This window comes from Canis lupus, chromosome 7 (genome assembly GCF_003254725.2).
Source record: "Canis lupus dingo isolate Sandy chromosome 7, ASM325472v2, whole genome shotgun sequence".
Taxonomy (NCBI): Eukaryota; Metazoa; Chordata; class Mammalia; order Carnivora; family Canidae; genus Canis; species Canis lupus.
In genome coordinates, this window is record NC_064249.1 from 17056250 (window position 1) to 17079574 (window position 23325).

General features: G+C 34.9%; 1 protein-coding gene and 1 long non-coding RNA gene across 4 annotated transcripts in view; both read left to right on the forward strand.

Annotated features, from left to right (window-relative positions):
• The window catches only part of TSEN15 (tRNA splicing endonuclease subunit 15), an 87841-nt gene that overhangs the window by 3558 nt on the left and 60958 nt on the right, over positions 1-23325 (forward strand). The gene's annotated exons all lie outside the window — the stretch shown is intronic.
• On the forward strand, positions 33-21872 carry LOC125755406 (uncharacterized). The gene is made up of 2 exons (XR_007411879.1): positions 33-5146; positions 20608-21872. It is a non-coding gene; the product is annotated as an uncharacterized LOC125755406 (long non-coding RNA).

A 23325-nucleotide genomic window follows, 5' to 3' on the forward strand; every position in this document is an offset into this window, starting at 1 on the left:
GTCTTTAACAGGTTAGTTCCTTTCTACTAGGAACCATTAAATTTGAGGTAGTAATATATTTTTAAAGGAATGTAAGGTACAGGGATCATAGCTTTACTCTTGGTTATTTGAGGAAGTAGTTCAATATGAGCATTTAACAAGTATTTAGTACTCACTATATTGTCAGTACTTTTTCAGAGAAGGGATATATATAATAGAAATACTATCTGGATCCCTGGGTGGTGCAGCGGTTTGGCGCCTGCCTTTGGCCCAGGGCGTGATCCTGGAGACCCGGGATCGAATCCCACATCAGGCTCCCGGTGCATGGAGCGTGCTTCTCCCTCTGCCTGTGTCTCTGCCTCTCTCTCTCTCTCTGTGACTATCATAAATAAATAAAAATTTAAAAAATAATTAAAAAAAATAGAAATACTATCCTAAAGGAAACAATGTTTTCATTCTCATAAGGAAGCAAGACCATTACACTTGAAACACAGATATTTTAAGATGTACCATAATAATTGATACAATTTATATTTGCTATAGATGTTGATGAAGAGTGTGCTTAACATGCAACTTGAAATCAAAGAAAATGTCTTGCAGTTCATGGTATCTTTTTAAAAACTCTTAGCTACACCGAATTGGATTAAACATATCTTTATTTCATGACACGTTCTCCAAATCAACCCTGCAAAACAAAACTAATAGTAGGCCCACCCTTGCGTAATTCCTCTTCCTTGAGTGTGGTCTATACTTGCTGACTTGCTTTTAACAAATAAAATTCGGCAAAAATGATGGGATGTTACTTCTGAGATGACATTAACCAAAGACTGTGGCTTCTGCCTTGGACACTCTCTCTCACTTGCACTATTTGTCAGATAATATTGCTGAGGCTTTTTAGTCTTTACTTAACCAAACATTTATTGAGTGACTATTATGAGTCAGTGATCTAAGTGCTGGAGATACTGTGTTGATAAAGACAACTACCTTTTTAGGTATAAGTGACATATGACATACTACGTTTCAGGTGTATAATATAATGATTTGGTATTTGTATATAGTATGAAATGATCATCACAAGTCTAGTGAAGATTTGTCACTATACAAAGTTACAGAATTTTTCTTGTGATGAGAACTTTAAAGGTCTACTCTCTCAGTCACTTTCAAATATGCAGTGTTACAAACTAGTTGCCGTGCTGTACATTATATCCCCATATGTTATTTATTTTATAACTGGAAGTTTGTGCCTTTTGACTCCTTTAACCCATTTTGCCCATTCTCCAGCCCCTGCCTCTGACAACCACCAATCTGTTTTCTGTATCTATGAATTTTTTTTTTTTTGAGATTCCACATATAAATGAGATCACATGGTATTTAAGGCATCCTCTTGAAAGTAGTGTTCTTAGCACTAAATGTTGACTTGGAAAATAAATTTTATTTCATTTTTTGGTAATTATTGAATGGATCTAATAAAAAGAGAATTCTCCTTTGTTCTGAGACCTAATTAACTGTGTAATTTGGGACTGCCTCCACTTATTTTATTGTTAGGTAATTGAATAAAAGGATAATGGAGCACCAGTAAGTACTTTATAGAAGACTGTAGCAGAGGAAGGACAGGAAAAACCTCCTGAAGTTAGTAAGAGACCATGTTTTAGCAGGACGACTACTAAGTAGTTAAGCATGATTGCCTGCCTGTAGCATGTCTAGTTCAGAGCAGGTGCTTTATAATGTTGGGTGAGGCAGCTAATGAACATATGAGTAAATAGAACTCATGGGAAAATAGGGGAGGATGGGAAATGAGGTGGGAAAGATTACCTAGATCATAAAGCCTTCACTGATTTCAATGTTTTGCTATTAAAAATTATACTATAGTGAATAGTCTTATATGTATATCTTTATTCTTATGTATGAGAGTTTCTCTAAGGTGGAAGTCTAGACGTGGAATGGCTGGGACTTAAAGAATTTGCACCTTCCTCTTTACTGGTTGTTACTAAATTGCTGTCTTAAAGGTTATGGGTTTATAGTATCACAATAAGTTTTCATAGAGTAGAAGAAGGGATTTATTGACATATAACTGACAATAATTAATTCATAGTATATAAATAACTTCTGTGACTCAAGGAAAAACAACCCAACAAAAAAACATGGACAGAAACAGGCAATTCACAGAAAAGGAACTCAAATGACTCAAATCTGCTTGTAACCAAGGACATAGAAATTTAAATGTGCTTATTTGTGGTTCGTCTTAACGATGCAGAAGCTTTTCAGACATTTTACGTTGCTATTGTGTGACAGAAGGTATTAGCTTATGGGGGAATCTTTGAACAGGGCTACAGCTAGCTCAGAGGGTACCTTTGAGTGAATTAGAAAGAGACATACCGGGGCACCTGGGTGACACAGTCAGTTAAACATCTGCCTTTGGCTCAGGTCATGATCCTGGGATCCTGGGATCAAGCCCTGCATCAGGCTCCCTGCTCAGTGGGGAGCTTGCTTCTCTCTCTCTCTCTCTCTCTCTCTTTTTCTCTCTCTCAAATAAATAATAAAATTTTACCAAAAAAAAAAAAAAAAAAGGAAAAGAAGGAAGGAAAGAAACAAAGTCTCTTCACCAGGGTTGAAGGCTTGGCAAGTAGCATAAGCTGGATTTCAGACCCACTTGTACCAAGTATTCTCGTGCAAAGCACAATCTGTACAGTATACACAATTCCTTGTACCTAAAGTATGTCTGTTGAGCCCTGGATTTCCACAAAAAATACCAAAAATTACTGCTATGTGGATGGTGCCACTTTAAGGCTTAAGGCAGAGGAGTGATACTGTAGATTATTTCATGTGGTTGTAAGAGTATTTTGCCTTTGTTACAATGTTATAATATTTCAAAGTACATTCCTAAGTGTATTCTCATTTCATCAGCTCTAAAGTTCTGAATGGTTTATAGGGTACTTCTTTTATCTAATTTCACATATAAAAAGCTGAGATTAAAAATGTATTTTCATTTATACTATATTGTTTCCAAAAGATAATGCAGGATTAAGTGAGTTGCACCAAGGCCTCATAGTAGACAACAAAGTCTGATAGCTGTTAAGAGTTCTTTTTCTATTTTCATTAGCATTTTAAAAGTTTTTTCTTGGGGATCCCTGGGTGGCTCAGTGGTTTAGCGCCTGCCTTTGGCCCAGGGCGCGATCCTGGATCCCCGGGATCGAGTCCCACGTCAGGCTCCCGGCATGGAGCCTGCCTCTCCCTCTGCCTGTGTCTCTGCCTCTCTCTCTCTCTTTATGTCTATCATAAACAAATAAAATCTTTAAAAAAATTTAAAAAATAAAAGTTTTTTTTCTTATTGAAGTATAGTTAACATATAGTATTATGTAAATTTCTGGGCACAACATAGTGATTCAATAGTTGTATACATTAAAAAATGTTCACCACAATAAATGTAGTTACCATGTGTCACCAAAGTTGTTATAATGTTATTGACTATAACTGTCAATGTTGTCAACTCTCTATGTTGTACTTTTCATACTCTATGATTTATTTATTACTGGAAGTTTTGTACCTCTTAATCCCTTTCACCTATTTCACCCATTCCTCCACCTCTGTCTCTCTGGCAACCACCAGCTTGTTCTCTATTTATAAGTCTATTTCTGGGTTTATGTTTGTTTTATTTTTTAGATTCCACATTTAAGTGAAATCATACGGCATTTATCTTTTTCTGGCTTATTTCAGTTAGCATGCTGTCTTTTAGGTTCACCAATATTGTTATGAATACCAAGATTTCATTCTTTTTTATGACTGAATAATGTTCCACCATATATATATGTATATATACCATATATACATATATATATATTATACACACATACACAGACATATCTTTATCCATTCATCTATTGATGGACACTTGGGTTGTCTACCTATCTTGGCTATTATAAATAATGCTGCAGTAGACATAGGGCGCAAATATCTTTTTGAATTAGTGTTTTCATTTTCTTTGGGTAAATACCCAGTAGTAGAATTACTGAGTCCTATGGTATTTCTATTTTTAATTTTTTGAGGAAGCTTCATACTGTCTTCCATACTAACTGCACCAATTTACACCACCAACACGGTACAAGGGTTCCCTTTTCACCACATCCTCGCCAACATGTTGTTTATTCTTAAATCTTTTATTGTAAAATAAAACCAGATACAGAAAACCACCCAATAAAAATGTATAGATAAAATAAAATAAAACCCCTTCTATGTGCTCTATTCCAAGCATAACCCTCTCTTTCCCACCAAAGTAACTATTATTCATACTTTTTATAAAAATAATTTCCTTGTGTTTCTCTGTAGTTTATTTGTGCCTTTTTAAAAAATAGATTTTATTTATTAGAGAAAGAAGAAGCAGGGGAGAGGAGCAGAAGGAGAGGGAGAAGCAGACTCCCTACTAAGCAGGGAGCCAATGTAGGGCTTGATCCTAGGACTCTGGGATCATGACCTGAGCAGAAGACATGCACTTAATGGACTGAGCCACCCAGGAACCCTCATTGTGTCTTTTTATTTTTTTAAGTTAGGCTTATTGAAGTAAAATTTATATACAGTAAAAACACTCATTTTAGGGAGACAGACATGTGAGTTTTTAATAAATGTATATAGTCATGTAACCAATACACAGTTCCCCCCCAAACTTCCCTCGTGCTCCTCAGTCATCAATTCCTGTAGTTTTGTCTTTTCCAGAGTGTCCTATCAATAGAATTATGAGCCTTTGTGTCATGCTTCCGTCCCTTAGCATCATGCCATGGAGATTCTGCTGTGTTGTTGCATATATCAGTAGTGTGCCTGTTTTTATTGCTGAGTAGTATTCCATTGTATGGATGTGCCACAGTTTATTTAACCATCACCAGTTTTTGGATTGTTTCTGGTTTTTGGCTTTTATGGATGAAAGCACTATAAACCTCATATATATCTTTGTGTAGATGTATGCCTTCAGTTCTCCTGAGTAAATATTTAGGCACTGAATTACTAACTAGTTCATATGATAAACATATTTTTAACTTCATAAGAAACTGCCAAACTATTTTCCAAAGCTACTATGCTATTTTCTGTACCCACCAGTGAAGTATAAAAGTTCCAGTTGTTCCACAACTGCAGCAACATTTTGGATGATCAGTTTATTTAATTTCAGTCATTCAATTAAGTAAGTAGATTCAATTAAGTAAGTAAGTATCTCTTTGTGGCTTTAAATTTGTATTTCCCTGATGACTAATGATGTTGAGCATCTTCTCATGTACATATTTGCCATCTCTACCTCTTTGGTCAGTTCAAATCTATTGTTTATATTTTAAAGATTGTGTTGTGTTTTTAATAAATTGTTAAAAGTTCTTTATGTGTTTGATATATATTCCTTTATCACATATTCTTTTGAAAATATTTTTCCTTCAGTCTGTGACTTGTCTTAATAATCTTTGGAAGAGCAGAAGGTTTAAATTTTGATGTTCAATTTAGCATTTTTTTTCTTTTACAGTTTGGGGTTTTTGTGTTCCATGTAAAAAATGTGTTTTACTCCACTGTCATAAAATTTTCTCCTATACTTTCTTTTCAAAGTTTTACAATTCTAGTTTTTACTTTTAGCAATTTGAGTGGAAATCTATGTAGTGTGAGCTAAGAGGGTCAAGATTCTTTCTCTTCTCTTCTTTCATTTTTTTTTTTTTTGGCAAATACATGTCCAATTGTTCCAGCATAAGTAAATTTCTATGACACCTCTGTTGAAAATTAGCTGACCATGTGTATATGTCTGTTTCTGGATGCTGTAGTCTGTACTCCTGATCTCTATGTCTTTTCTTTTTAAATTTTATTTATTTATTCATGAGAGACAGAGAGACAGAGAGAGAGAGAGAGAGAGAGAGAGAGAGAGGCAGAGACATAGGCAGAGGGAGAAGCAGGCTTCATGCAGGGAGCCTGACGTGGGACTCGATCCCGGGTCTCCAGGATCATACCCTGAGCTGAAGGTGGCACTAAACTACTGAGCCACCCAGGCTGCCCTGATCTTGTACGTCTTTTTTTGTCAGTGTCACACTGTCTTGATTAACTTTGTAGGAAGACCTGAAATCAGGTAGTAGAAGTCCTTCAACTTTGTTCTTTTTCAAAGTTTTGTGTTTTTTTGTGGGTTTTTTTTGGCTATGCTAGGTCTTTTTATTTTCCATATAAAAATTTAAAATCAGCTTTATCTCTATAAATAATTTATGCACTTATTTGTGTCTCATGAATTTTGCCCATTAAAATTTTTTTTCTTATAAACTTCCGTTAATCTGCAATAGAGATTGGCATACCTTTTCTGTAAAGCTCTGGATAGCAAAGATTTTGGTTTTGCAGGCTATTTTGTCTCTGTCACAATTCAGTGCTGATGTTGGTGTGAAAGCAGCCACAAACAATACATAAACAAATGGATGTACTTATGTTCTTATAACTTTATTTATGGAAAATCGGGAAGTTCAGACTTGACTTACAGACCAGTGGTTTACTAACGTGTGATGTAGGCGTTCTCCCTCTATCCCTTTCTTTTCCTTATAATTTTTCTGTTATAGAACTTGGGCCATTTGACCTGCATACTCTCCCATAGTCTGGGTTTGCGAATTGCTCACTCATGGTTCATTGCAACATGTTTCTCTGTCCTCTGTGCTTTCTGCATGTTGGCAGCTGGAACCAGACAGTTGGCATTTAATTTGATAACATTATTAAGACCATCATGCAGCTGGTAGTCTCTTCTTTCATCAGGAGACATATAATATCTAATAACCTCTCTGTGTAATATTGGTAACTATTGAAACTTAACAGCTAGCACTTACTGGTGGTTTGAACTGTTGTTATCATTATTCTGACTCATGATTCTAGTTCACTTCCCTTGGACTGCAACATAGAAGCATAGTATTAGTATTGCGAGCTTAAGTCATATATTGTTCCCAGGACCTCTTGGTGCTGACTTCTCCCTTTGACTCTCACTTAGGAAAGCATGGTGGAATGTGAGTGAATGAGAATGATGATACATTATAGGGAATATTAATTTTTATATTAAAACATAACCTGCCAACTTTGGAACTTTATTGTTAGAAATAAATTACTTGTCACACACTGTACAATCAACCTAAACAACCAGTAGTAAATCACTATCCTGTTTGGTGCTGCTTAGTTCCTTGATATATGGTGTGCCCACTGTATGCGTGGGGGGCTAGGGGGGTTTGTGTGCGTTTTAATGCTCTATATCCCTCAAAAACTTTGAATAACATTTTATTACTGGGGAATCTGGGTAGTAAAACAAAGTATGAGAGCCAGAGGAATTAGTAATTTGCTGGTGGTAAAGGCTTGTGTTATTTACAAAAGACATATAGCATATAAGGCATAATAGCTGTCTCTTTTATATAAGTCCTAAATTTTGGTGTCTATTGTTTGTAAACTGGACTAAACTCTGTCATTTACATAGTTAACTACAACTTAGCTGTAAGATATTTCCCCAGTGATGACAACAAACAATCTCCCTTTATCTCTTAAAGTCCCTTCAGTAGCTATCTTGCTGCATGACTGCTGAGTAGCATATATTTAGCTTATTTTTTCCATTATTTATTTTATGGTGTGTATATATTTGCTGACTCCTTAAAAGGTAGCAGTTCCAATCAGCGTGTAATGTTTTATCTGTGTGAATTTCTGAGAATGTCTAAACAGTTTTTCTATCCATTTCCCACTTGTTTTCCCAGGCTTTGGACCTGATTTAATTTACATAGTTTCTGGCAAGGGTGCAGGGTGAATGTGTATTTGAATGGAAGTGAGTGAATGCATTACTTTGAACAAAAGTATGCTTTGTGACTGGTAATTTCTGTAAAGCAGTTAGTTATACATAATATATGTTCATAGTTAAAACACTTTGACATATATTTCGAGTATTAGAAGATCTTATGTATAAATAGCCTCTTGTGAAAATAATGATTTAATACTAATTTCTAAAAAAAAAAAAAAACTAATTGCTGATCTCCAGTGGGAGAATAGAACTGGTAAAGAGCCCATATCTGAGTATCTAGTGGGAAAATTATGCTGATGTAGTAGGAGGTTGTTTGTGTTTCTTGAAGGGAAGGGATACATCTCTCATCTAAAAATATTCCTTAAAGCTAATGTAAAATGATTTTTAGCTTACATTTTAAAATACTATATTAAGTTATATATTTGGGTTGTATATGCATATAGAAAGTACTCTAGATTATTTCTTACTAAAGTGAATGTAAGAATCCATGTAGCAAGTTTGGTAAATGACTGGAGATGTTATGAGTACAGTTTCCCCAGACACAACAATGGTATAAAATCATATTAATAAATTCATTGAGGTCAAAGAGATCTGATGAATTTAAAGATGAGACAACCAGAGGAATCCTAATAAAAGCCAGAGGCCTTTTTCAATGCTAAGGTAGCAAATGAAGTCAAATTTATGTTCAGATATTTGATTAGCTTCTCTTTGGCCATTGATATTTATTGAATGTCTCTAAATGGAGAAGTAAACTATAGCAGAGTTAAAATAATAGTATTACGGGCTTCTGTAATAGTATTATAGGTAGTTGTAAATAGGAAAATATCTTAAGTAACATATACGAGGACCCGTAGCATATTATGAGGAATTTTTTTTTTTTTTTTTAAGTAAGCTCTAAGGGTGCCTGGGTGACTCAGTTGGTTAAGCATCTACCTTCAACTCAGGTTATGATCCCGGTGTCTTGGGATCAAGCTGGGCATTGGGTTCCCTACTCAGTGGGGAGTCTGCTTCTCTTCCCTTTGTCCTTTCCCCTGCTCGTCCTCTCTCTTACTCACTCTCTCTCGCTCTCAGATAAATAAGTAAAATCTTTTAAAAATAAATATGTATATATAAATATATAAACACTGTGCCCAATATGGGGCTTGAACTCACAACTCTGAGATCGAGAGTCACACGTACTCTACTAATTGAGCCAGCCAGGTGCCTCTGTTTTTCTGTTTTTTAACTACAAGGCTTTTTTTCTGATATAGCCTATGTCATCTCTCAATTTCATTGTCAATTTAGTTTCTTCAGTAATATTTGAAAGATATGCTAAAAACCACAGTTGCCATATTTTAAGCTTATCTGTGCTTATAGATGTTACAGGTTTTTAAAAAAAGTTGAGTGAAGTATTTTGTGCAATTATGAACCCATGGACAGTTAAGACACTGTTCTTTAAAACTATCTATAAATCTCCTATGTTACAAAGGATCATAATTCTTTGCTTAGTAATATGAATGAATCATTCATCCTTTTGAGACCTGACTAAATTAGAAACAGTCCTCTCCTCTTGGTACCAGAGGATAGTAGATAGCTTGTGTGAGGATGGAGCCTCTCTGGTGGCCATTTTATCCCCCAGTCCCATAAATTAGTGGCATTTATTTTGATTTATGGTACCTCTCTAAAATAGGTACCCTCAGCCTTTTTATCTGAGAGAAAATTTTTCTGAATGTTCTCTTTCATAGCACCTTCTAATCTGAACATTACTCTAGAAACAGAAAAAGGCTTTAACATTCTGTATACCAAATTGGTCGTCTGATAGTTCAGCAGCCATAAGGCTAACAGTCTTAAGAACTTTAGTCATTTGATTTCATGATCCTTGTACAGTTAAGACTAATTGATGTGAAAACAATTTATTACATATAGAAATGAGTGTCAGACCCAAAGTTAGGATTTCTAGTCTGATTTTTTATTTTTATTTTATTTTTTTCCTAGCCTGATTTTTAAAATTTAAATATTATTAGTTAACATACAGTACAATATTGGTTTCTGGAGTAGAATTCAGTGATTCATCACTTACATATAACACCCAGTGCTCATCATCACAAGTGCCCTCGTCAGTGTCCATCATCCATCTAGCCCATCCCTCACCCACCTCTCTCTAGCAACCCTCAGTTCTGTCATTAAGAGTTCTTATGGCTTGTGTCCCTCTCCTTTTTTTCTTTTCCCTCTTCCCACATGTTTATCTGTTTTCTTTCCTAAATTCCACGAGTCTTACTTTGAAAATCTGATGCTCAGCTTATTAAGCCGTAACAACCTGTTCCCTACAATGTTGTTTTCAAAAGAATACTCTCCCTTCCTCCTACATTGAATGAAAAAAGCTGCAGTTCTTTTGTCTTTGTCAGAATTAATGTGGTTTTTAAATATCCTGCTTAAAAACCATTAATAGTAATTTTCTCTTTTTAAAGAAAGGGAAATTCCCTTTTTTAAAATATTAGTTCTATGTGTTATCACAGCAGTAACCCAGATAATAAAAATGGACTAATTGTTTATCTTTAAATATATTATAACACTGTTCTTAAAGGAAGAAGACAAAGAACCCACAATTTAAATCCCTGAGATATGTAGGGAAAATTAAAATTTCATTTATTATTCTTACACCAAAATAACATACCTTCCAGTAAAATGTTAAAAATGTATATATAATTATACTTTTTACTTAAGCATTAAATGTAATGAATATAAATATAATTAGAGACTATCTAGAGGCAAAGTAGAAGCATGTTTTGGTTTTAGAGGTAGATAAAAAGACAAATTACAGATTATTCCAGTATTTTCCAGGTTACCCATTCACTTATTGGGTGGTACAAAGATTACAGTCCTTACCCCCATGACACTCACAGTCTAGAACTGAGATGGATGAACATTTATATCCAGTGTGATAAATATAATGAGAGATAGGTACAAGGAAGGTACTGAGAAAGATTGCAGTGGGAGAGATCTGACCTCAGCTGGTAGCATGGGAGGTAGGGGAGACTGAAAAAGCTTCCAGTGGGACAAGTTGTTTCAAATATTTCTAGGTATTCCAAGTGGCATGGGGATGGGAATGGATGTTTCTCATAGAAAAAATATCATGAGCAAGATATAATGGGGGCTGAGCGAGCCTGAAAATTGCAAATAGTTCATTATGACTGGGTATTAGTAATGGCAGAGGGAGTACCTGCCTGCACCTGGTAAGAAGGCCCTAGAATAGGGTGTGTGTGTGTGTGTATGTGTGTGTGTGTGTGTGTGTGTGTGAGTGGGGGGGGGGCAGAGAAAGAGAGAGAGCAAGCGCCAGAGAGATGGGAACAGGAGAACGAGGAAGAAGAGAGAGAAGGGGAGACAGACATAGAAAGAATATGAGAAAAGTAACTACCGCCCTGGTAAGCAGTAGTAGATCAGTAGAGGTGGAATGGATTAAGGAATTCAAAAATAAGAGAAAGAGCAAGTGTTTTGCCACTTTGAGGTCTTTGAAGGACATAGGTTTATCCTGAAACAAAGTTGGGGAAATTATGTGAATGAGAATAGTAGGAATTGTAATGCTTGAGTCCATTTTCTCTAAAGACTCTGATTAAAATACACAAGTCTGATACTATAGGAAATAATCAGCTATCAGTGCAAGAGCATAACATGGGGATTTGAGGTTAAGTCACCTCCAGCACTTGCCATTTTTTTGCCTCCTTTCAGAACATTTTCAGATTTCCAGCTTCTAAATGTGAAAAGTTCTTTAGGGTGCAGACCTCTAAACTTTTTTCTCTGCTTCATTTTGTCTCCTCTAGACAGCCTCATTTGACATATCCTATTTGACATCTCCACTGAGATCTAAAAGGTGTCTCAAATTAACATGTCCAAAAAGAACTCTTGATTTGCCCCCTAAACTGGTCCTTCTGCAACTTTTCCCATGTCAGTCAATGGCAATTCTGTTCATTCTGAAACTCAGGCCAGAACCCTTGGAGTTACTGTCTGTATAGATAGACTTTATTTTTGAGAATAATTTTAGATATACAGAACAATTGAGCAGATAGTACAGAGATTTCCCATATAAGCCCCAACCCAACACAGTGTTTTATTAATATTATTAACATCTTGCATTAGTGTGGTACATTTGTTGTAATTAATGAACCAATATTGATAGATTATTTTGAGTAAAGCCCATAGTTTACATTAGTTCATTCTTTATTGTACAATTCTATGGATTTTGACAGATTCATAATGTCATGTATCTGCCATGACATACAGAATAGTTTCACCACCCTAAAAATCCCCTATGCTCCATGTATTCATCCCTTTGCCCCTATCCTGAACCCCCTGAATTTTTAACTTTCTCTATAGTTTTGCCTTTTCCAGAATATTAGATAGTTAAGATTGTATAGTATGTAACCTTGGCTTTTTCCATTTAGCAGTATGCATTCTCCCCACCATGCATTGTTTTTTCAGTTTTAGCTATGCTAATAGGTGCATATCTCATTTTTTAGAATTTGCAGCTTCCTAATGACATATGATGCTGACCTTTTTTTCATATATTTGCTATCTGTGTATCTTCGTTAGGGAGGTGACTGTTCAAATCTTTTGCCCATTTTTTAATTTGGGCTGGTTTTTTTTCCTTTTTGTTGAGTTTTAAAGATTTAGGTATTTTAGATACAAGTCCTCTTGCCAAATATGTGTTTTGCAAATATTTTCTCCCACACTGTGGCTTATCTTTTATCCTCTTAATAGTGTCTTTTGTAGAATAGGAGTTTTTAATTTTAATGGAGTCCAACTAAATAATTTTTTCTTTTGTAGATCACACTTTTGGTATTGTATCTAAAAACCCATCACCAAACCCAAGTTCACTTAGATTCTCTCCCATGTTGTCTTCTAGAAGTTTTATAGTTTAGTGTTTTACATTTAGATCTATGATCATCTTTGAGTTAATTTTGGTAAAAAGTGTAAAGAGGTTCATTTTTTTTCTATGTCAATATTTGGCTGTTCTAGCACCATTTGTTGACCCATTTTTGCTTCTTCATCAGAGATCAGGTGACTTGTATTTGTGTGGGTCAGTTCTGGGCTCTCTGTTCTAGTTCATTAACCTATTTGTCTATTCCTTCACCAATAGGACTTGGTCTTAATTACTATATAGCTTTACAAATCTTGAAGTCAGGTAACGTCAGTCCTCTTACTTTGTTCTTCTTCTCTATTGTGTTATTCTCTGTCTTTTGCCTTTCCATATAAACTTTAGAATCAGTTTTGAATATCCACAAAATATCTTGTTAGAGCTTTGTTTGGGATTGTGCTTAATCTGTAGATCTCATTGGGAAGAATTGGCATCTTAACGCTATTGAGCCTTCCTCTCCAGGAACATGGACTGTATTTATTGAGATCTCCGTTGATTTCTTTCATCAGAGTTTTATAGTTTTCCTTATATAGATCCTTACATATTTTTGTTAGGTTTATGCCTAAGTATTTCTTTTTGTTTGTTTGTTTGTTTTTTTGAAAGTATTTCAATTTTTTATGCAAATATAAATGGTGTTGTCTTTTATATTTCAAATTACAATTGTTCATTGCTGGTATACAAGAAAGCATTTGACTTTTGTATATTAAGCTTGTATGTATCCTGTAACCTTGCTATATAACTTCTTTATTAGTTTTAGTATACCCAGTTCTCATACCCTAAATTAATATATCAACAAATTCTGGCAGTTCTTTCTTACAAATATATCCAAAATCTGTCATTGCTCACCACTTCTGCTATACTACCATTACTCTGGTGTAAGCTAGTATCATCTCACCCCTTATACAATTGCATCCTATGCAGTAGTCCTCCTTTATATCATTTACCACACTTATTGCTACTTAATATATTATATATTTGGTTGTCCTTGATTGTTTCCTATCTTCCTTTCTCTACTAGAAAATAACCTCCATGAAAGCAGGAACTTTGCTCTTAAATGCTGTTGTCTTAGTGTCTAGCTTGGTACCTAGTACTTGGTCTTAAATAAGTATTTATTGAATGAATGAATGAGCTTTCTTAGACTTTCCAGTTCCTATAGCAGACACTTGCTAAATAACATGTTAAAGAACATAAGGATATGCTACAAGAAATAGTCCAAAAGTCTCAAAAGAAAATTCGAATGGCTGCAAAATCCATCCACTTGCAAAATTTATCACTGTTTCCCACACTTTACACTGTAACTGTGTATGTTATCTGCAGAATAGAGAACACTCACATGTCTGAAGAGGCACTCCACCAATGCTATGAATAGCCTTACTTTAAATTTTTTTTTCATTTGTATCTTCCTCACCTCTCCCTCCAATCACCTTTCAGCCACAAAATTTCATCTTTGAGTTAATTTTGGTAAAAAGTGTAATTAGTGTTTTTGGGAAAGGACTTACATTAATGGTGGAGCAAAGGATTATCAGAACTAATTGAGTTCCCTTTATAGGACATTTCTAAAGATGTTCTTAGGTATAAGATTCAATCCTGAAGTGTTACATATTTTTTTGAAGGATGCTTCATTATTTCCCTGTAATCAAAAGATACTTCTTCTCTCCAAAGCTGTATTCTGTATTACAAATGCATTTAATGATGATTATTTTATTTGAGGCCTGAAATCTAATAACTGGCAAAATAATTTCTGTCATTTGGCCTCCTTGCATATCAAAATGATGCATGTCCTCATACTACCTCTGTTAAAAGTCTGTTGCTGGTGAAACCCCCAATTTCAGCAGTGTCTTAAAACTGACACAGCACTTTTTCTCTTAGCCTCAAAAAAAAAAAAAAAAAGGAACAACAACTTGCAGTTTATTTTGCAGAATGGCTTCCCACTTTGGTGAATGGCCACACAGGCAGTTAATTATTCTAATCCAACCTTGGGACTTTGGCTGCCTTGATATTTCTGTTTGTTTATTTGTTTTTTTAAACTAGGAAAGCATTGGAATGATTTCCAAAGAAGTGGTCCATTATCCTTGAAACTTTTCTTTAGGATTGAGTCTCTGGATGAATAAGGTTTTTTGATACCTAGGGCACCAATTTCGTTTTGCCTTGTGTTCAGAGTTGCATTACGATGTGTTGTCCCAATATATCATAATGAGGCAGATCAAGGAATATTTAATTGCTAAGGCTACAGTGTGTACCAGCTTGGCCACATTGAGGAGCATAGCAGGAGATACTGTTTTCTGTGGGTTGAAATTAATAATAATCTTAACCCATGATGCATTTTATAACATTTAAGTTAAAAATCATGTTGTTTTCAACTTGCTTGTCCTCTGTACAAATCTTCAGAAATCACTTTGTTTCTGTTACAGGATCATTATAAAATGAACGGCTAAGATTTATTGAAGGCATTTACATAGCTTGGAGGAAGGGCAGTAGCCAGATAATGTTACCTATGTGTTTGCCTCAGGCTTTTTCAAGTAAGCTTTATTAAACTTTGGAATTACTCTCTATTCAGTATGTTGAGCTCCTTTCCAAACAGTTATGAGAAGGAAAGCCTGTTATAAACATCAACTGCTATTACTGCTGATCAGCAACTATAATTATTACTGATTCCTTTCTTTAGGTTTTTCCTTTGAAATATAATGGATTTGAGAACCTGAGCTTCTTATTATGAATACATAGGTTTTGTTTTCCATATATGGATTTCTATTTGAGTAGAAACTATAAATTTTATTATCTAAGTTATTTTAGAGTTGTGTGATGAAGCATCTCTACAGTATATTTCCAGAGAACTGGCTTTAAAAATTTTTACATGAGGTTTCTGAATTAAGACTTCAAGCTGTCAGCTTGTTAGAAGTTAAGTGAGATGATAGTATTTTAGTGGTGCTTCATTGCCCTTAGAATCTTTACAATTGGGTGTGATTTTTAAAGTAGGACTTTGGAACCTTTTGTGGTGTTCTTGCTATTAGGTTGAGAAAGTATAATCTGTTGACTTAAAGGCAGAGTAAATATTTTTAGGAGTTTATTGGTGTCCCATAAAGGAAAGAATAAGAACTGTCTTGATTAGGGAAACGTGATGACATTACTTTAAACATATGTTAAAGACAGATCAGAAAAGTTCCCAAACAGGAGTATTTGTAAGACTTCTCTAGCATGCTTTCAGTAACAGAAGCAGATACACCATTTTATTGTGTAATTACTGAGAAAAATTCACTGGTAGTTTTCCCTACACACAACCAAATAGAATAAACAGAGCTCTGAAATGGGAACTTCCATTTCATTTTTGACAGTGTTTCCCTCAACTCTGAAGACAAAACCCCTTTTACAACTCTGAGCTCATTTTCAAATATTAGGGTTTCCCACATGGGTGTTCTAAGTAAATTTGAAAATGTCTTGCTGTTTATATTAAAGAACTCTGGAGACAAATATCAATGAGATGGAAATTTCTATCCTAAAGTTTAGCATATGGTCTAGAATTCCCAGACAGTTTACCTTAGAAAAACACACACACACACACGCGTGCACATGTGCATGCACGCACACATGTTTCTGATTTAAACAGTATCTTAAGAAATGGAAATGTAAAAGATGCCTTCATAGGTTTTTTTTTTTTCCTTCTATCTGTGTCGAACCCTTGTCATACACTGCCAGCTAGGGATGTTTGAAGAAACTTATTTTTTTTTAAGTATTTTAATTTCAGTTTCAGGTGTACCGTATAGTGATTCAGCACTTTCATATATCACCCAGTGCTCATCATAGCTCATTAAGTGTATTCCTTAATCCCCATCACCTATTTTACCCAACCCCCATCCGCACCCTCTGGTAACCATCAGTTCTCTATAATTAAGAGAGTTTCTTGGTTTGTCTTTCTCTCTTTTCTTCCCCCTTGCTTGTTTGTTTTGTTTCTTAAATTCCATGTAGGAGTGAAATCATATGGTATTTGTCTTTCTCTGACTGACTTACTTTGCTTAGCATTATACTCTAGCTCCAACCATGTTGCAAATGGCAAGATTTCATTCCTTTTATGGCTGAATAATATTCCATTATGTGTGTGTGTGTCTGTGTGTGTATAATGTGTATGTATATACATATATATATACACACATACATACATATATATATATATACACACACATACACACAACATCTTTATTCATCAGTCAGTGGATGCATCAGTTGCTTCCATATCTTTACTATTGTAAATAATGCTGCAATAAACATAGGGGTGCGTGTTATACTTTTGAGTTACTGTCCCTGTATTCTTTGGGTAAATGCTCAATAGTGCAATTGCTAGATCATAAGGTAGTTCTATTTTTAACTTTTTTTTTTTTAAAGATTTTATTTTTCACGAGAGACAGAGAGAGAGAGAGATGCAGAGACAGAAGTAGGCTCCATGCTGGGAGCCTGACGTGGGACTCAATTCCAGGTCTCCAGGATCAGTCCCTGGGCTGAAGGCGGCGCTAACCCACTGAGCCACCCGGGCTGCCCTATTTTTTAACTTTTTGAGGAACCTCCACACCATTTTCCACAGTGACTGCATCAGTTTTCATTCCTAACAACAGTGAATGAGTGTTTTTTTCACTATATCCTTGCCAACACTTGTTGTTTCTTGTGTTGTTGATCTTAGCCATTCTGACAGGTCTGACATGGTATCTCATTATAGTTTTGATTTGCATTTCCCTGGGGTAAGTGATGACAAATATCTTTTCATGTGTCTGTATGTCACATCATTGGACATCATTGGAAAAATGTCTGATGTATGTCATCATTAGAGAAATGTCTGATCATGTTTTCTGCTCATTTTTTAATTGGATTATTTATTTCTTGGCTGTTGAGTTGGATAAGTGCTTTATATATCTTGGATACTAATCCTTTATCAGATATGTTATTTGTGAATCCCTTCTCCCATTCTGTAGGTTGCCTTTTAGTTATGTTGATTGTTTCCTTCATTGTGCAGAAGATTTTTATTTTGATGTAGTCCCAATATTTTATTTTTCCTTTTGTTTCCCTCACCTCAGGAGACATATCTAGAAAGAAGTTGCCATGACTGATGTCAGAGAGGTTACTGCCTGTTCTTTTCCACGATTTTTATGATTTCAGGTCTCACATTTAGGTCTTGAATTCATTTTGAATTTATTTTTCTGTATGATGTAAGAAAAGGACCCAGTTTTATTCAAAAGAATATTGCTGCCCAGTTTTGTCAACATCATTTGATGGAGAGACCATCTGTTTTCCATTGGATATTCCTTCCTGGTTTGTTGAAGATTAATTGACCATATAATTGTGGGTTTATTTCTGGACTTTCTGTTCTGTTCCATTGAACTGTGTGTCTGTTTTTGTGCCAGTACCATACTGTTTTTTTTTTTCTTAAGATTTTACTTATTTATTCATGAGAGGCACAGAAAGAATGGCAGAGATATAGGCAGATAGTCCTAATGCAGGACTCAATCCCAGGACCTCAGGATCATGACCTGTGCCAAAGATAGACGCTCAACCACTGAGCCACCCAGGTGCCCCTACCATACTGTTTTGATTGCTACAGCTTTGTAATATGACTTGAAGTCTGGAATTATGATGCTTCCAGCCTTTTTTTTTTTAATTTTATTTATTTATTCATGAGAGACATAGAGAGAGAGGCAGAGATACAGGCAGAGGGAGAAGCAGGCTCCATGCAGGGAGCCTGATGTGGGACTCAGTCCCGGGATCGCGGGATTATGACCTGAGCCAAAGGCAGACGCTCAACCGCTGAGCCACCAAGGGGGTCTCTGTTTTTCTTTTTGAAGGTTAGTTACTTTAGCTATTCAGGGTCTTTCATGGTCTCATACAAATTTAGGATTACTTGTTCTAGTTCTGTGGAAAATGTTGTTGATATTTTGATAGGGATTGCATTAAGTATGTAGGTTGCTTTGGGTATTATAGACATTTTAACAATGTTTGTTCTCCTAGTCCATGAGCATGGAATATCTTTCCATTTCTTTGTGTCAGCTTCAATTTCTTTTATCAGTGTTTTATAGTTTTTTAGAGTATAGGCCTTTCATCTCTGGTTAGGTTTATTCCTATGTATCTTATTATTTTAGTGCACTTGTAAATGGGATTGTTTTCCTAATTTCTTTCTGATGCTTAATTATTGGTGTATAGAAATGCAACAGATTTCTGTACATTGATTTTGTATCCTGTGACTTTACTGAACTTGTTGATCAGTTCTAGTAGTTTTTGGTGAAGTCTTTTGAGTTTTCTGTGTATAGTATCATGTCATCTGCAAATAGTGAAAGTTTTACTTCTTTATCCATTTACATTCCTTTTATTTATTTTTACTGTCTGATTGCTCTGGCTAGGACTTCCACTTCTATGTTGAATAAAAGTGGTGAGAGTGGACATCCTTGTCTTCCTCCTGACCTTAGGGGAAATGCTCTCAGTTTTTCCCCCTTAAGGATATTAGCTGTGGATATTACATAGATGGTCTTTATTATGTTGAGGTATGTTCCCCCAAACCTGCTTTGTTGAGTTTTTAATCATGAATGGATGTTGTACTTTGTCAATTGCTTTTTCTGTGTCCCTTGAAATAATCATATGGTTCTTATCCTTTCTTTTATTCATGTGATGTATCAATCACTGATGTAATCAATTTGTAAATACTGAACCACTTGCAACCCAGGAGTAATTCCCACTTATGGTGAATGGTTTGTTTAATGTATTATTGAATTCAGTTTGCTAGAGTTTATTGAGAATTTTTGCATCTATATTCATCAGGAATACTGGCCTGTAGTTCTTTTTTCTAGTGGTGTCTTTATCCGATTTTGGTATCAGGATAATACTGGCCTCAGAATGAATTGGGAAGTTTTCCTTCCTTTTTTATTTTTTGGAATAGTTTGAGAATAGGTATTAACTCCCTTGAAATGTTTGGTGGAATTTGCCTGTAAAGCCATCTGGTCCTGGACTTTTGTTTGTTGGGATTTTTTTGATTATTGACTTAATTTCTTTGCTGGTTATCAGTCTGTTCAAATTTTCTATTTCTTCCTGTTTTAGTTTTTGTAGTTTATATGTTTCTAGGAATTTATCTATTTCTACTGGGTGGTCCAATTTATTAGCCTATAATTTTTCACAGTATTCTCTTACGATTGTATATCTGTGGTGCTTGTTATTTCTACTCTTTCATTTGTGATTTTATTTGAGTCCTTTCTCTTTTTTCCTTGATAAGTCTGGCTAGAGGTTTATGAAATGTACTGATTTTTTTCAAAGAACCAGCTCCTGTTTTTATTGATTTGTTCTATTGTTTTTTCCAGTCTCTATATCATTAATTTCTGCTCTATCTTTACTATTCCTTTCCCTCTGCTGGTTTTAAGTTTTGTTGTTCTTTTTCTAGCTCTTTTAGGTACAAGGTTCAGTTGTTTGAGATTTCTCTTGTCTCTTAAAGTAGGCTGTGTTGCTATAACCTTCCCTCCTAGAACAGCTTTTGCTGTATCCCAGAGGTTTTGGAGTGTTGTGTTTTCATTTTCATTTTCATTTGTTTCCATATACTTTTTTATTTCTTTTATTTCCTAGTCAACTCATTCATTGTTTAGTAGCACGTTATTTAACCTCCACCTATTTTTGGCCTTTACAGATTATTTTAAAGAAACTTATTTAAGTTTAGAGTGTCAGTTCCCATCAGTGCTATGCATCGAGGTTTCTGTTTAAAATCTATGGTTGCTCCATCTAAATATCTCTTTCTGAAGTAAATCTCTCATATGAACAGGAATCTGACTAATTGTCATGTGATTCAAAATAGGTAGAAATTACTTTTTAAGGAGAGAGTGGTCCCAATTTGCAAAGTGGCAAACCGGGTATAAGTACTATATAATAATATTTGTATTCAGCGACTACTTGACAGTTTTCAGAACCTTTTCATGAATGCCACCTCATTGATGCTTACAATAATTCTATTTTGTAATTATAGCACTTTTTGTTGAAAAGACTTTTCTTTTGAATTGGTGCTGTACCTTTGTTAAAAATCACCTGACCAAGCTTGTAGCATATTAAGAAGTAATATATATGATATATTAACACAAAGGATGGGGAGGAAATGGAGCTATATAGAAACAAAGGAAATGACATCAGAGAGTAACTTGAAGAAATGAAGAGTACCAGAAGTATTAAATATGTAAGTTAACATTTTTTATCCTTTTTCCTCTTTTTTAAAAGATGTAAGATTGTATAAAGCAATAATTGTAACATTGTATCACTGAGTTTATAATGTATAGACACGAAGTCTATGACCATAATAGCACAAAGGAAGGAGAAAGGAATGAAACTATATTGGAGTCATTTCTATATTTTGTTAGAATTAAGTATTAATCTGAGGTAAATGATGATAAATTAAGATGCATATAATAATCTCTGGAACTACTACTTAGAAACTCAAAAAAAGTACAGTTAAAAAAACACAAGGTAACAAAAAAAAAACACAAGGAAATTAAAATAATGCACTAGAAAATATCTATTTAATAAAAAAGTAAGTGGTAAAAATGAACAGAGAAATGAGAAAGACATGTTATATATAGAAAACAAATAGCAAACTGGCAGATATAAATCAATAATATCAATATTAATTTTAAATATGAATGATGAGGCACTTAGAGTCAAAGGGCAGAAATTGTAAGATTAGATATAAAAACAAGATCCAACTATATGCCCTCTGTAAGAATCACACTTTACATTCAGAAAAATCAATTTTGGAAAAAAAGTGATCTTTTTCTACACTGCTAGCATCTGAATGTGTCCCCCAGATTTCATATGTTGAAATCCTAACCCCCAAAGATGATGATATTAGGAGGTGGGACCTCTAGGAGGTCAAGTCATGAGGGTAGAGTTCTCATAAATAGAATTAGTGCCTTGTAAAGAAGCCCATGAAGATTCCTTGCCTCTTTCAACATGTAAGGACACAGTGAGCTGGCTTTGAAACAGGAAGAGGACCTCTACCAGAATAAGCCCGTGCTGGTACCTTGATCTTGGACTTTCTAGCCTTCAGAACTGAGACATAAATTTCTGTTGGCTAGAAGCTACCAAGTATGTGATATTTTGTAATAACAGCCTGAATGTATTAAAGACCTATACCATTCTCTTTCGTTTCCTTCTGTAATTCCATTTACACATATGTTAAACTGATATTGTACCAAAGGCCTCTGATATACTTTTTATTATTTTTTTATTGGAGTTCAATTTGCCAACATATAGCATATCACCCAGTGCTCATCCCATCAAGTGCCCCTTCAGTGATGTACTTTTTAAAATTGTTTCTCTTTGACTTCAGTTAAGTTTCCTGTGACCTCTTTTCAACTTTACTAAATCCTTTCATTAGTCTGATTCTAGTATATCATTTAGCCTAGTCAATACTTTGAAAATACATATATTTTTAATTTTAGAATGTCTGTTTTCTTTAGACTTCATTTTTCTACTTAAATTTTTATCTTGTTCCTCATCTTGTCTTTTTTCTTCAATACTATAACATATTTATAATGCTTATTTTAAGAGTCTTTAGCTATTCCAAACCATATCGAAGTTTTTCAACAACCTTAGTTTTTCTGAAAGTCTTATGTTGATTTTTTGCTCTTGATTATTAGATACCTTTTCTTGCTTCTTCACATAGCTTAGAATTCACTGTATCCAAATACTGTTTATAAATTAGAAATTGATGTTGATGCTACTCTGTGCTCTCCAGGAGCTTATCCTTGCCTCTCTCTGGCACTTAGGGTCAGGGCCTGACTTTAGTCTAATCAGAAGTCAAGATGAGTCATGGCTGAGTTGCAGCTTTAGTTATCCCAGTTTTCTTCTGGTTTCAGATGTCTTGAGAATGGGATCAGACTTTTCTCTTCAGGGCTTTGTGATGAGAGCTTGCTGGCTATTTCCAAGTCCCTTCCTCTGCTTCTCATGCTGTCACTGAAATGCAGAATAAGTTCCATAAGGGAGAATTGGTGAACTAGAGGGATCTGTGTCCCTCCAGATTTCAGTCCTCCATGCTCATTCATGTATGGCTGTTAAAAGTATTGATGATTTCTCTTTGTCACAGTTGAAGATGCTTGCTCATGACTGACTCCCGCTTCTCACCCCTGTGCCCACACTTAGCAGTTTCCCTCAGGGGTAGAACTGGTTTATCTCTTGGTTTCTACTTACCTGGGAAGGGCTCACTTCTCATTTCCTTTAACCTTCTTTGGGTTTACATTTCTTTTATGTCTTTAAAGAAAAATGTCATATTTTTAAGCAAATTGGGTATTCTTTCTTTATTGTGGTATTAATAGTGGTCTTTGATTTCTTATACATTCTAATTAGAAGTAAAACCTCCTCCTGCTCTGACTTTTGAATAAATAATATTGGGGAAAAAAAGTACACTGCCCTGATGATCATTTCTTACAATTCTTATTTTTAACTTTTTTCACAGTATAGAGTAAGGATCAGCAAACCTTTTCTGAAAGGGCCAACTAAGAAATATTCAGGCTTTATGGACAAAGTGGCAAAATTGAGGCTATTATTATACAGGTAGTTATATGACCATTTCAGATATCCCATTTAAAGATCTAGAGACCAATCTTAGCTCAAGGGCCATTAAAAAGCAGATGACTGTAGTTGCCAAGTTCTGGCATAGAGACAAGTGATAAAATAATTAAAAGGTTTAATGAAC